At 44.5% G+C, this 15,012-nt stretch overlaps 1 protein-coding gene across 6 annotated transcripts in view; it reads left to right on the forward strand.

Moving 5' to 3' along the window:
* Positions 1–15,012, forward strand: part of MEFV (MEFV innate immuity regulator, pyrin) — a 125,157-nt gene that overhangs the window by 31,813 nt on the left and 78,332 nt on the right. The window lies entirely within an intron of this gene.

Below are 15,012 nucleotides of genomic sequence, written 5' to 3' on the forward strand. Positions count from 1 at the left end.
ATGGTTATACCGGGTTACAACTTACTTCATCGAGACAGGGAGGGCAAGTTAGGAGAAGGGGTAGCTCTATGCACTAGAGAAGACATCAAAACTACCATAATCACAGATGTCAAGTACACCGGGGAATCCCTATGGGTGAACCTGGCTAGAGGAAACGAAAAATGCCTGTATCTTGGTGTGGTATACAGACCACCAAGACAACAAGAAGACAAGGATATGGAATTAATCGAAGTCATAGAAAACATCACTTTGCGTGGGGACACAGTACCGTTAGGGGACTTCAATATGCCCGATGCAGATTGGAACGCACTTTCCGCAACAACCAGCGGCAGCAGAAGGTTGTTAACCTCCATAAAGGGTGGACGGCTCAAACAATTGGTATTGGAGCCCACTAGGGACCAGGCGATACTGGACCTGGTACTCACCAACGGAGAAAGCGTATCGGAAGTTTCGGTAGGTGAGACGCTGGCCTTCAGTGACCATAACATGGTTTGGTTCAACCTTAGGAAAGGTTTCACCAGATCAAACACAACAACAAAGGTCCTCAACTTTCAGGGCACTGACTTCAAACGCATGGGAGATTTTGTCCGTTGGGCGCTGCAAGACCAAGCTGAAACCAATAATGTAGAGGCTATGAGGTCAAACCTGAAATCTACCCTACATGAAGCAACAAATCGCTAAATAAAAACAGTAAGGAAACGACGGAGAAATAACAGACCCCAGTGGTTCACTACAGAAATCTCGGACCTCATTAAAAAAAAAGAAAAAAGCATTTGTTTCCTACAAACAATCAGGAAGAGGAGAGGCAAAAGAAGACTATCTGGCCAGGTCCAAAGCTGTCAAAACGGCAGTCAGAGAGGCCAAGCTTCGAATAGAAGATAATCTAGCTAAGGACGTTAAGAAAGGGGATAAATCAAGTTTCAAGTTTAATCAAGTTTGATGAATCGCTTATTACATACTAAGCGATTAACAATAAAATATAAATTGTACAGTTTTTAAAAAAAGGGGAAAAAACAAACTGACAAAACAAACATACTCAGGCACATGTGGAAAGGAAAAAAGGAGGGTAAAAGTTACAAAATTGTTGTTCTTCAGATGAGAAGAAAGGAAAAGCCAAGTAAGGGAAAAACATGAGGTTTGGGGTAAAATTATTAGGAAAAATTTTGTTTAAAGATTAAAAGAAGCTTTAAAAAGAAAAGTTTTTAAATGGGTTTTGAATATTTTGAGGTCTTTTGTTTCTCTTATATATAAAGGAAGGGAATTCCAGGTAAGAGGGGCCATTACTGAGAAAATATCATGACGTCTGGTTCCAATAACTTTTAAAGAAGGAACCATAAGCAACCCTTGAGTTGTGGAACGAAGAGAACGAGTCGTGTTGTATGGAATTAGTAGTCGGTCGATAAATTGAGGTTCGTTGGTGGATAATGTTTTAAATACTAGAAGCAATATTTTATATGTTACGCGTTGATTAATGGGAAGCCAGTGCGAATCTATAAGAAAAGGAGTTACATGGTCATATTTTTTTCCATTATGAATAATTTTAATTGCAGTGTTCTGGATTATTTGTAAGTGTTTTTTTTCCTTTTGCGTAATGTTTAACAATAGGGAATTGCAATAGTCAAGCTTAGCGATGACAAGAGAATGTATCAAAATATTTAAAGATTTGGGTTCTAGGAATTTGGACATGGAGCGAATCAAACGCAAACGGTAGAAGCAACATTTAACTGTATTACTAATGTGTTCTTGATAGGAAAATTTGTCATCGATGATGACCCCTAGTATCTTTAGTGATGATACTAAAGTTATAATTGTATTATCTATTAAAAATGGGGCCGATAGTTCTAGTCCCTGTTTCATTGGGAAAAATAATGCCTTAGTTTTTGTTATGTTTAAGGCTAGTCTGTTTTGCGTGAGCCAATTTTTTATTTTTTCTAATAAATTATAGATATTTTGTTGGGATTTTCGGGGTTAAAAGGATGAGTTAATTGGATGTCGTCGGCGTAAGCATATACAGTAAAGCCTATTGATTGACTTAGGCCAGAGGTGTCCAATGTCGGTCCTCGAGGGCCGCAATCCATTCGGGTTTTCAGGATTTCCCCAATGAATATGCATTGAAAGCAGTGCATGCAAATAGATCTCATGCATATTTATTGGGGAAATCCTGAAAACCCGACTGGATTGCGGCCCTCGAGGACCGACATTGGACACCCCTGACTTAGGCTTAATAGCGGTGAAAGAAAGATGTTGAAAAGTAAGGGAGATTGGCTAAACGGTAGACTTCAGAGAGTGGTGGTGAACGGTGCCCCTTCAAAAACGTCGGAGGTGACCAGTGGAGTGCCTCAGGGCTCAGTCTTGGGCCCGATCCTTTTCAACATATTCGTAGGAGATCTGACTCAGGGGCTTCAGGGTAAAATCACATTATTCGCCGATGACGCCAATCCTTCTTCAGGTACATCAGTGATAGGAAAAGAAACACAGATGGGATAGTACGCCTTAAGAAAGCAGATGGGACTTATGCAGAATCAGATTCCGATAAAGCCGAGCTACTAAACAAATACTTCTGCTCAGTCTTTACCTGCGAGGCCAGTCTTTACCTGCGAGGCGCCGGGGTCCGGTCCATAGTTGCAAGCAAGGCAAAGCTCAGAAGACCCGTTTTGGAATTTCGAGTTTACACCCAGCAGCGTCTTCTGCGAACTATCAAGACTCAAAGTGAACAAAGCCATGGGACCGGACAATCTACACCCCAGGGTGCTTAGAGAGCTGTGTGATGTCCTGGCAGAGCCGTTATCCGTGCTCTTCAATCTTTCCTTGAGTATGGGAAGAGTCCCCTTGGACTGGAAAACAGCTAATGTCATCCCACTCCACAGAAAGGGCTGCAGGACAGAGGCTGAGAATTACAAACCAGTGAGTCTCACATCCATAGTGAGTAAACTCATGGAAACACTAATTAAGCATAAATTAGATACGATCCTGGACGAGAAGAATCTACGGGATCCCCGCCAACATGGATTACCAAGGGAAGGTCCTGCCAATCCAATATAATTAGCTTCTTTGACTGGGTAACAAGGAAGCTGGATGTGGGAGAGTCCCTAGACGTCGTGTACTTGGACTTTAGTAAAGCTTTTGATAGCGTCCCACACCGCAGACTATTGAGCAATGGGACTGGGACTGGGAGAAACACTAACTGCATGGGTCAATGATTGGCTAAACGGTAGACTTCAGAGAGTGGTGGTGAATGGTGCCCCTTCAAAAACGTCGGAGGTGACCAGTGGAGTGCCGCAGGGCTCAGTCTTGGGCCCGATCCTTTTCAACATATTCGTAGGAGATCTGACTCAGGGGCTTCAGGGTAAAATCACATTATTCGCCGATGACGCCAAACTATGCAACATAGTAAGTAAGAGCACTTTTCCAGACAGTATGATGCAGGACCTACTTCTATTGGAACATTGGTCCTCGACTTGGCAGCTGAGCTTCAATGTTAAAAAATGTAAGGTCATGCACCTTGGCAGCAGGAATCTGTGCAGAACTTACACACTAAATGGTGAAACCTTAGTTAGGACTAAGGCAGAACGTGATTTGGGGGTGATCATTAGCGAAGACATGAAGACTGCCAATCAAGTGGAGAAGGCTTCATCGAAGACAAGACAAATGATGGGTTGTATCCGTAGAAGTTTTATCAGCAGGAAGCCCAAAGTTATAATGCCGTTGTACAGATCCATGGTGAGGCCTCATCTGGAATATTCTGTACAATTCTGGAGGCCACATTACCAAAAAGATGTGTTGAGAGTTGAGTCGGTTCAACGAATGGCCACCAGGATGGTCTCAGGACTCAAAGATCTCCCATATGAGGAAAGGCTGAATAAATTGCAGCTATACTCATTTGAGGAACGTAGAGAGAGAGGAGACATGATAGAGACGTTTAAATATATCACGGGCCGTATTGAGGTGGAGGATGATATTTTCTTTCTTAAAGGTCCCTCGGCCACAAGAGGGCATCTGCTGAAAATCAGGGGAAATTTCACGGTGACACCAGGAAGTATTTCTTCACCGAACGGGTGGTTAATCATTGGAATGATCTTCCACGTCAGGTGATTGAGGCCAGCAACGTGCTGGATTTTAAGAGGAAATGGGATACACATGTGGGATCTCTAGGAGGTTAAAATCAAGTCATTGGAGTGGGCAGACTTGATGGGCTATGGCCCTTTTCTGCCATCATCTTCTATGTTTCTATGGTCAGTCCATGTATTAGGATGAATGTTCACCTTTTGAATTTGACCTAAAAGCTGTGAGAAACTAAACCACATGTCAATTCTAGAGTGTGAGGTATGTTTAGGCGAAAAAAAGGTGTAATCCTTAACGCCGGGGTTAAACCACTACCAGATATCTATTACACCCCACTGGTCGAGAAAATGATACAATCTACGCCGATCCTGTTGTGCATAGCGGATTGAGGTGGTGGAGTTATCACTAAAACAGAACTTCAATCAAACCCCCCCTCCACCCCCACTATCCCTCCCCACCCCAGGAGGCCAGTGCCACAACAAAAACTGAGAGCAAGAGTCAAACTTAGAGGTTCAATAATCTGCTGCGGGCATGTGGAGTGAGATCCTGCCAGAAACATTCCCAGGTGTGACTGAATCGCCGACCTAGTCCACGATCCAAGTCTCCCACCAGTCTCCGTTCCAGTGTAGCATGGATTATCATCAGGATCGCCACTCTACATAAGACGGGGGAGGCGGGACAGCCAGTTAGTAAGTATTGCTTTTTTCCCCATCAATAGCACTCTGGTTACGAAAGCCATACCCTTAGGTTTGGGCGATGCTATAATGTAGTATCCGAAAAGTGCTCTTGGTTGCGGGAGTCATCGCCTCCCCCATAGCATCGTAATGTAATGTCCTAAATGTCTCCAAAACTGTAGAATTTTGGGGCAGGTCCAGAGCATATGTCCCAAGGAAGCATGAGCCTGATCACATTTCAGGCAGGAATGAGACGCAGTAATCTCCATCCGAGCTGCGCGTTCCGGTGGAATATAGAGTCTCAAGACTATCTTCAATTGCATTTCCCAATGAGTAATATTAGGAGAAACCTTCTGAATTTGTTTCAAAACCCGCTGCAGCTGCTGGTCCGTTAGAGTGCATTGCAAGTCCTCTGCCCATGCTGTCGCTAAGATGTCCAAATTTGAGCCAGGTTGACAGTCCCGGATCCCCACAATGTGAAAACGAAGAGGAATCCTCTGTTGTGCAGAAAGGCTGAAGAGTTTCGAGAGGACATCCCGAATATCTTCGGTAAGGTGTTCCCCAGGTAGAGATTGAGCGTAATGTTGGATCTGATAATAAGCAAAAAAGTCAGTAGGCTGTAAATCAAATGACTGTCGTAATTCCGCAAAGGTGGCTATTCTCCCCTCTTCCAGAAACAAGTGAAAAAGATATTGTAATCCCAGCGTACTCCACCTCTGGAAGGATGTATTTTGCAGTCCAGGCTGAAAAGCTCCATTGCCCTGGATAGGTAAATATAAGGAAATCCCAGAAGACAACTTTGCAGTTTTACAGACCCACTTCCAGGTGTGCCGTGCCGGCACAAATATCGGGTAGGGAGACACCAACGGACATATCTGTGGGTCCGCCGCATGCAAGAAATAGCTTACATGGTACGGAGTCAACAAGGATAACTCCAACGGAGTAGCAGTGAAATCAGATGTCCCCCTAAACCAATCATTAATACAGTGGTACCTTGGATTACGAGCATAATCCGTTCCAGGAGCATGCTCGTAATCCAAAATGCTCGTTTATCAAAGCAAGTTTCCCCATAGGAAATAATGGAAACTCGCTTTGATGCATTCCCCCCCCGAGAACCGGCATTGCTCCCCTCGAAAGCCCCCCCCCGTGATCAGGCACCCCCCCGCCATGATCCGCCCCCCGCCACGATTGGGCACCCCCCCGCCACGATCCGACCCCCCCCGCCACGATTGGGCACCCCCCGCCACGATCCGACATCCCCCCCCCGACACAATTGGGCACCCCCCTGCCGCTTCTTACCCTCATCTGGGCACTCTTGAAAATCGGCCTCCTCCTCTGCTGGGCCTTGAGCATCTGAGCATGCTCAAGGCCTGCGAGTTCACGTTCATGTTAAAATGTGAACTCGCAAACCTTGAGCATGCTCAGATGCTCAAGGCCCAGCAGAGGAGAAGGCCGATTTTCAAGAGTGCCCAGATGAGGGTAAGAAGCGGCAGGGGGTGCCCAATTGTGTCGGGGGGGGGGGGTCGTGGCGGGGGGGTGCCGGATCGCAAGGGGGGTGCCGGATTGCCGGGGGGGGGGGTGCTCGTAAATCGAGCCATGTTCGGTTTCCGAGGCACCGATTTTGCAAATGATTTGCTCGTCTTGCAAAACACTCGTAAACCGAGGTACCACTGTATGTCTCATCTGGCATGCCATAGCGTACCAATGGACATTCAATAAACCATAACCCCCCCTATCCCTAGGTAAGCATATCCTAAGAAATTGCATGCGGGGTCGTTTACCACCCCAGAGGAAACATTGTAAACCTTTGGTTAAACGTGCATTATGAGTATAGGATTGGAGCAATGGGAGCACCTGAAAACGATATAACCATTTGGGAAAGAGTACCATATTAAAAAGGGCTTCCCGCCCCGCTACTGAGAGTGGGAAAGAGGACCAGTTGTGTAGGTTTTGTAAAGTGTCTTGCATCAGTGAAGTAATATTACTGTCATAAAGAGTCTTGAGATTTCTGGGAATCCAAATTCCCAAATATTGAATCGATGTCGTCGCCCATGTAAAAGGAAACTCTCCCACCCATGTCTGCTGTAGGGTCGCCGGACTAGCTAAAGCTATAGATTTCTGATAATTTAAAGTAAAGCCCGAGTAGAATCTAAATTCCCGTAGCGCCTGCAGAAGATGAGCAATAGAATGAGCGGGGTTGGTCAGGGTTAATAATAAATCATCTGCAAAAGCTAACACTTTTATAGTGTGGTCCCCAAAGTCCACTCCCACTATGTCGGGGTCCAGAGACACTGTCCGAAGGAATGGTTCCAAATACAACAAAAATAGGAGCGGAGACAAAGGGCACCCCTGTCGGGTACCTCTTTCAATTAGAATAGGATCTGTAATAATCTCATTAACAAGCAATCTCGCCCTCGGAGTCGAGTACAACGTGTGTATTGCTTTGGCATACCAACCTGTCATTCCCATAAATTCCAACACCTCAAATAAATAAGTCCAATTGACTTGATCGAAAGCTAGGGTGGCGTCTAGACTAAGCAGCATCATTGGGATATTATGAGATTGCGTATGTGCTAGTGATAACAGGGCCTTGCGCACATTATGCACCGCCTGTCTACCTTTCACAAAACCTACCTGTGCCGGTGCAATAATATTAGGGAGAAGAATGGCTAGTCTATCGGCTAATATTTTAGAAATAATTTTAATATCCACATTTAAAAGAGAAATGGGACGATGGGACTCGGGAGCAGTGCTCTCCTTTCCTGGTTTCAATATCAGATTAATTAATGCCTCATTTGCTTCTATGGGAAAGTGTTCTTCCTGTATGGCCTGAGAATAGTAGTCCCGTAAAAAGGGACCAAGCTGAATTGATAAAAGCTTATAGAATTCTGCTGTAAAGCTGTCTGGCCCTGGAGCAGAAAAATTTCTTTGGCGTTGGATTGCGTTTTGCAATTCTTTAGGGGTAATGGGTTCATTAAGATATTCTACATCTGGGTCAGAGAGCGGTAATAAACCGGAATCTGCTAGATAGTCCCTAATAAGGGGCACAGCTCCCGAGTCCTGGCGACCATATATCTTCTGAAAATGAGGTTGAAAAGTCTGAGCAATATTAGCAATAGAATGTTTCAAACGTCCCATATCATCCCTCAATCCCAACACATATCGATGTCCCCGGGCCTTGGAAGTCAGCCGTTCCAACAACTTCACAGCACGATTGCCGTAGCAGTGGTAACGATATTTTTGATATAAAAGCATTTTGACTGTATGCTCATGTATATAGGAATTAAGAGTCGATTCCACCGAAATTAAGCGTTCCCTATTAGTTCGTGTCGGGTCTTGTGTATAATGGCGTTTGGCTATTGCTAAGTCCTTTTCGAGCTACAACATAAGCTATACAATCTCCTCTGAGCACTACCTTAGCAGTGTTCCAAAACAGCATCAGATTATTGCAGTGCTGATCATTGAATTCAAGAAATTCTTCCCACTTGGATACTAAATAAGTTTTGAAATGGTCATCAGAAAATAAATAACTAGGAAAACGCCAGCGTACTGGACCACTCATACTAAAACCCACATTCACATCAATCCAAATCAACGCATGATCAGAAATTACAGCCGGGCCTATCATTGCTGCATCTACATTCAGAAAGGCCCCTCTCGTGGTAAGAATATAGTCTATTCTAGATTGGGTGTTGTGTGCTCTGGAGCAATGAATGTAATCCCTTTCTGTGGTGTGTAAAAGTTTCCAGGGATCGACTAGATCTAAAGTGGCAAGACTAGGGTTTAATGTAAGATTAAACTCCCCCCTCCCGATTAGCAATGTGCCTTCTGCCAAAATATGGGAGACTTTATCTAAAAAAGCCCCCTGGCCATTTGGCATATACAGATTCAATAAAATGTATTTGCAATTATTAAATTGCAATATGTAACGCCCCTCCTTATCTTGGGTCTGAGATATCAGCTGCCAAGGCAATTGTTTGGACCACAAAATTTTCACCCCTTTGCATTTATGCTGTTTGCAATTAGAAGCCAAAGATAAATGTAGAAATTTTTTATGATAAAGCACACATGTTCATGGCAAGAAAACAGATGCGTTTCTTGAATAAACAACACATCCACTTTCCAACCTAAGGGCCTCCCAAAACAAAAATTGTCGCTTAGTGGAAACATTCAAACCTCGCACATTAATGTACATAAAGTGGATCTCACCCATCAATCCAAATCAGAACATACTGCTATAAAAGCCCTGGAGAGAGGAAACAAAAATAAAAAAAGAAAGCAGGCAAACAAAAAAAAAAATCAACACCCCTCAATACTCTCCCTTCCTCTCTCCCCAATCCCATCCCTATCTCTTATCAGTAAGACTGACCAAGCACACCCACTGAAAAAGGGCGTGTCTATAAAGGGAGGAAGGATACCCCACACAAAACCTGGCCGCAGTTTCTACTCATTGAAGAGAAGGATGCTCACTCTATACCCCCCCACGCCATTGAAAGCACAAAAAGCAAATTCAGCTAGAGAATAAGATAATTCTACTCCAAAAATTATCTTAGAACAGAAGAATCAACCAGAGATTTTTGAAATAGATAAGTTTTTAACATTTTTCGAAAAGTTGTTAAATGAGTAACCTACCGTAATCTCCAAAGGAAGTGCATTCCAAATTTTTGAAAATAGAAAAGCAAAAGATTTGCAAAAGTTGAATATAGTTTTGATTCTCTTAACTGATGGAAAGCCAAGTTCTTGGACAATAACCTCTGGAAGCTTCACCTTAGATGTCGTACATCTATTCTAGTCTTGGCTGCAGAATTTACAAATAAATCCATCCCCCTCTCCTAAGTCACCTCTCCAGACACTCCCCTCCCAGCTCAGTTTGTTTCTGCAGCCTAGCTGCTGACTTATAGTTTCTTCTGCTCGTGAATTTTTTTCTCAATTCCTAGTCTTTTATTTTGTTCTGTGCCGCAGGTATTGCCCAAGTACTGCGGATTCACTCGGGGAGAGTGATCTTTTGGCGAGAGATCACAGACTTTTACTTAAAAATTATCTGCTTCTGGGGGTGCCCTGTTAGCAGAACCTGAAGTAAGCCCCTTAGACAGTTTGCAGATCAGATCGGGTTTCCATAGATCGGAAGCCATCTCTCCCCGGGTTTGTCCGCAAAGGGGTAGAGCGCAGGCTGCTGCAGTTCCATGGAGGTACGCCGGGATCAGACCGCGTGTCTTCCCTAAATCCCCTGAGAGATCCTGGTGGTCGTGATCTGAGGTGACAGGGAAGGTGAGGCGGTCAGAAGACCTGAAAATCCAGTTTTATCAGCTCCTGAGGTCCTCCTGACTTCCTGTGCTTGACTGTGTATAGATGGCTGCCATTGAAATGCATTGCAGTACATGTCTTTGAAGTGGTGTCTGTGTGCCTCTTGAGTTTGGCAATTTTGGGGGGATTCATGCCGTAAATGTGGTGGATGTCTGGTTGGCGGATTCGCAGCCATGTATCACGTGAGCCGCGGCCCACGAGGCATATGAACTGTGCGTGGATCCCGCACTTCACTCCGGAGAGGCCCTACCTTTCTCCGATTCCACCGGAGATGCTATCGCTGTGTCCGGGATGCCTAAATTGGGCGTGGAGGGCGCTTCCGCTAAACACAAGCACAGTTCCAGCGAAAAGTCTCATAAATATTCTAAGCATTCCAAATCTGAGTCCCGCAGACCAGCTCTTGCCGCCAGTGACTATTTTCCTCCGGAATTTGTGGATATGATGTCTTTCCCACTCAGACTCCAGTACAGAGGTCTGTTCTGCCTTTGGAGTCCAGCATGTCAATTTGTCACTTTGCTGGGGCTCCAGAAAGCCGGCAGCAGGTGCCCGCCATTGCTTCTGTTTCTGCTTTGGTTTCTGTGTCTTTGCAATTGCATGTTTCCTCAGCAGCCTCCGCAGACATGGCAAATCTGGCGGATCTCGAGGATACCCAGAACTGTGGATTCTGGGACCCGAGGGATGACCAGGCAGTGCTCAGGCTCGTCAAGTCTAGCCGCCTACTCGACCTTATTTCAGAGTTATTGCAGACACTGAAACTTGATTCAGACCAAGCAGTTCAGGCAGAATGTTCAGTCATGAGCTCTAAGCCCCCGCTATCTGCTGCATTTCCGGACAATACAGATTTGGCGGAAATGCTCTTGGAAGTCTAGGAGTTCCTGAGGATTCCCTGAAGTGTGCTAGGGCCATGGCAAAGTTATATCCCATGGCGTCTGAGTTCCCAAGTGCTTAGTCAATTATACTCTGTATTCTCTAAGAATGTATTATCACTGAACTGTTCAATCTCTCTTGAATGTGAACCGCCTAGAACTAAATGGTGTGACGGTATAAAAGAATAAAGTTTATTATCATTATTATTATTAGTCCCACCAAAGATGGATTCGGCTGTGGCTCAGGTCACTAAGCGTACCTCTTTAAACCTCGGACGGAGGAATTGTTCTGAAGGGTGTTCAGGACAGAAGAGTGGATTTTGTTCTCAAGCATCTTTTTGATTCTGTTGCGGGAGTGCGAGCTGCAGCGGTCACTTCCTTCCTGGCCCAGGCATGTCACACCAAGCTCTGCCAGGATACTGAGGAGGATGTCATTCGTGAACTCGACTTCCTGGTTTCCGGGGTGAATTATTTGGCAGACGCACTGTATGACATCTTGAAAGTTTTTGTTAAGCTGGGAGCTTATTCTGTGTCCGCCTGGCGAATGCTATGGATTCGCCAGTGGTCGAGTGATTCTTCCTCTAAGGCTACACTAAGCAGGTTACCTTTTAAAGATTTGTTCTTGTTTGGCCAGGGTCTGGATGACCTTATGGCCAGTGTTCAGGACTGAAAGCCTAAGGTACCCCTGGCTCTAAGCCTAATCTAACCAGAGGTATGGGATGGCCGAATTTTCAGCCCTACCAGCACACTTCGCAATACTCCAGGCCCCCGGCGATGGGACAGCATTACGGAGTTCCCTCCAGACCTCACTTTGGAGGTGCAATGCGCCAACAGTCTTCCAACTCCCATCCTCCTGTCCTTCCCAAGAGAAAATTATGATGCCTTCCCCCCGCATCGGGGAGTGACTTTCAGCCTTCCTTCCTGAATGGCAGAAGATAACTTTGGACCAGTGGGTCCTCGAGGTGCTCAGGAAGGGCCTTCGACTGCAGTTTTTCCAACTTTTGCTGGACTTCTTCCTGTCTTCTCCGGACAGAAATCCATACAGAGCCAGCAAGGTGCGAGCCACGGTAGGGCAGGTTGCTGGATGTGGCGGCCATAGAGCCCATTCCAAGCGGAGACTTGGGCTTCAGGAGATAGTCAATATACTTCATTGTGCCAAAGAAAGACTCCAAAGATTGCAGACCAATTCTGGACCTGAAGGCAGTGAATGCCTTCCTGTGGGTTCCACGTTTCCGAATGGAAACAGTGCGTTCCGTTGTGGTGGCAGTGGCGCCTGGGGAGTTTTTGGCTTCCTTGGATCTCACGGAAGTGTCCCTCCACATCCCGATCTTTCCGGACCACAGGAGGTTGCTGAGATTCCACATTCTGGAGAGACACTTCAGTTTGCGGCGCTGCCTTCGGATTGGCATCGGCGCCCAGATCCTTCACCAAAGTCATGGTGGTGCTAGTTCATCCATACCTCGACGACTGGCTGATCAGAGCTCCCTCGCTGGAGGAATGCCGCAAGGTGGTTCTCCAGGTGGTACATTTATTGGAAAGTCATGACAGGGTGATCAATCTCAAGAAGAGTCAGCTCAAGCGGACGCAGGACTTGGAGTACCTGGGAGTCCGGTTCCACACGGGCAGGAACCAGGTGTTCCTACCGGAATCCAGGAAGCTGAAGCTTCGGAGTGCCATTCGGGATACGTTAGTGCAGGGATCTCAAAATCTCTCCTTGAGGGCCGCAATCCAGTTGGGTTTTCAGGATTTCCCCAATGAATATGCATTGAAAGCAGTGCATGCACATAGATCTCATGCATATTCATTGAGGAAATCCTGAAAACCCGACTGGATTGCAGCCCTCAAGGAGGGACTTTGAGACCCCTTCAGGCCGAAAATAAGACGGACGGCCATATTCAGAACCATCCTCAATTTCCTGATAATTTTCTTAAAGGTGCCCAGATATATGCAACATGTTACCCCTTTCTACCAAAAGCTACATTGGCTGTCATTGGAATCCAGAGTTCTGTTCAAGTTCTTATGCATCTGCTACAAAACAGTATTTGGTATGTTGCCAAATTATCTCAACCCCCACTTTACTTTGAGTTATAACAATAAGAGCTCTCGAAGAATACACTTGTTTGCTTTTCCCTCATTAAAATTATGTCATTATAAAAGGTTATAAAATTGAATTCATGGCTTGCCAAAATTGTGCTTGATGCCTCTTATCTTGATTTTAGAAAGCAGATAAAACCTCAATTATTTAACAGGCTGGGTTCTTAACATATTTTATCATTATAACTTTTTTATTCTTTAAGATTGTTGTACCCTTTTTATATGGCATGTATGCATTTTTCCTATATTGTATGCACATAATTTGTTGATTCTCAATGATTTGCATTGTTTGTATTACAATTAACTGTTGTGAACCGCCTAGAACTTTTTGGGTATGGCAGTATATAAAATAAAATTATTATTATCTCCAGGACAATTTATGATGACATTGGACCTTGCAGAAATGCAGGACACTTCGGTATGTGAGGAAAAACTGCCTGGTAACAAGGAGATTATTGGTTAAAGATAGCTTTTTGGTAGAGGGAAAAGGATAAGAAGAAAGGTTTTGAGCAGTCTCGGAGAGTTGGTTGGGAGAGGTGTTTAAAAGATAACTTCAAGTGTGTGCAGGAGAGAAGATTGGCATTGATGGGAAGAGACTAAGCCAGCTGAGAGAAGAGACTCGGGTGAATACCTTGGCTGCCCTGAATCAGTCTCCTTGTATTTCCCTGCACTAGGGGGAAGACCCAGTCTGAGATTGTACCCTTCCAGAGAGTGGCTGCATCTCTGGTCATCAAAAGACTTACAGCTGTTTAATCTGGTTTGCATCCTGCTCAGGACTAAACCAGCAGAGGGTCTTATTCAGTCTGACAACCCACGATAGAGCAGGCCCCAGCTCCCTGCCAGTTGAGGGAAGCATCAAATGGTGAAAGCCGCCACTTATGACAGTGAGCCGATATTCCTTCCTAAAGGGCTGGAGTTAGATAGATTTACGCCATTCTTTCTGGCCTTATGTGTTCACATGGCTTGGTGCTTAGTTCAGTGGTAAATTGCTAGTTGTGTTCTTTGCTCTTAGTAACCTCTTTGCATAGTCTATTACAGTATTATAATTAGTGTACATTTTTCAGTGTTATTGTGTTCATTTATGAATATTCACCTATGCATGCATGTAATTAAGTTGTGCCTTTCCTGTACAAAGGGGCAAGTGTGTTTTCTGTAGGGATAACCACCTAATAAAGATAATTGCTTTCAGGACAGTGTGGTCATTGCCTATAAGCGAATTGGAAAGCAAAACGTTGTTCTCTGGGATTTATTATTTGTTGCAGTGCCCCCTAGACACCTGAGCATTTTATTACAAGTAATTATTAGAGCACTGGCCAAAACTCCAACACCTCCTTATCCTGTCGTCTTCTGTAGGGCTGTTGCTGGCTTTGGTATGAACTGAAAGAGGAGGAGCTGAAAAGCTGTGATTGACATCTTCTGCAGAATGCTTGCGAGCAGGCATGGACAGCCCTATGGTTTGGCATTCCATCCCTATCTACTGTCAAAGATACTGTCAAGGTAAGAACTTAATCTCTTTTTAGCAGATGGTACAGAATATTGACTGTTTTGCTAATAAACAACCGCAGAAAAAGTGGTATATCAAATCCCATCTCCCAACTGTTAACAGAGGATGTAATCTGAAAGTACTCATTTCCTCAGTCTTCCTTTCTCAAAAAAGTGCTTTCTAACCTTGAAGGTTATTACAGATGTGGAAGTTATATATGAAAAACTTTATTTCAATTATCTGTTTACAAAACAAGATAAAATCGAACATGGAAACTATGTATAATTGTAATACAGAAACATCGTCTTTGAGATATTTTATATATAGGGAAGACAACCTTGATCAAATGATTTTATAAGCAAAAAAGGGTTTGATTTTTAAATTATGAATTGTATACCCTGGTAGGAAGTTGACTAAAGTGGTTTTCTGTAATCATTTTTTTAGGGTGGGGGATGTATTTATTAGAGTAACATGCATGAAAACTGGGCACATATGAGCACCTGCATCAGCAATTTAGGGGGCTGCCACC

This window comes from Geotrypetes seraphini, chromosome 5, assembly GCF_902459505.1.
Source record: "Geotrypetes seraphini chromosome 5, aGeoSer1.1, whole genome shotgun sequence".
Classification (NCBI taxonomy): domain Eukaryota; kingdom Metazoa; phylum Chordata; class Amphibia; order Gymnophiona; family Dermophiidae; genus Geotrypetes; species Geotrypetes seraphini.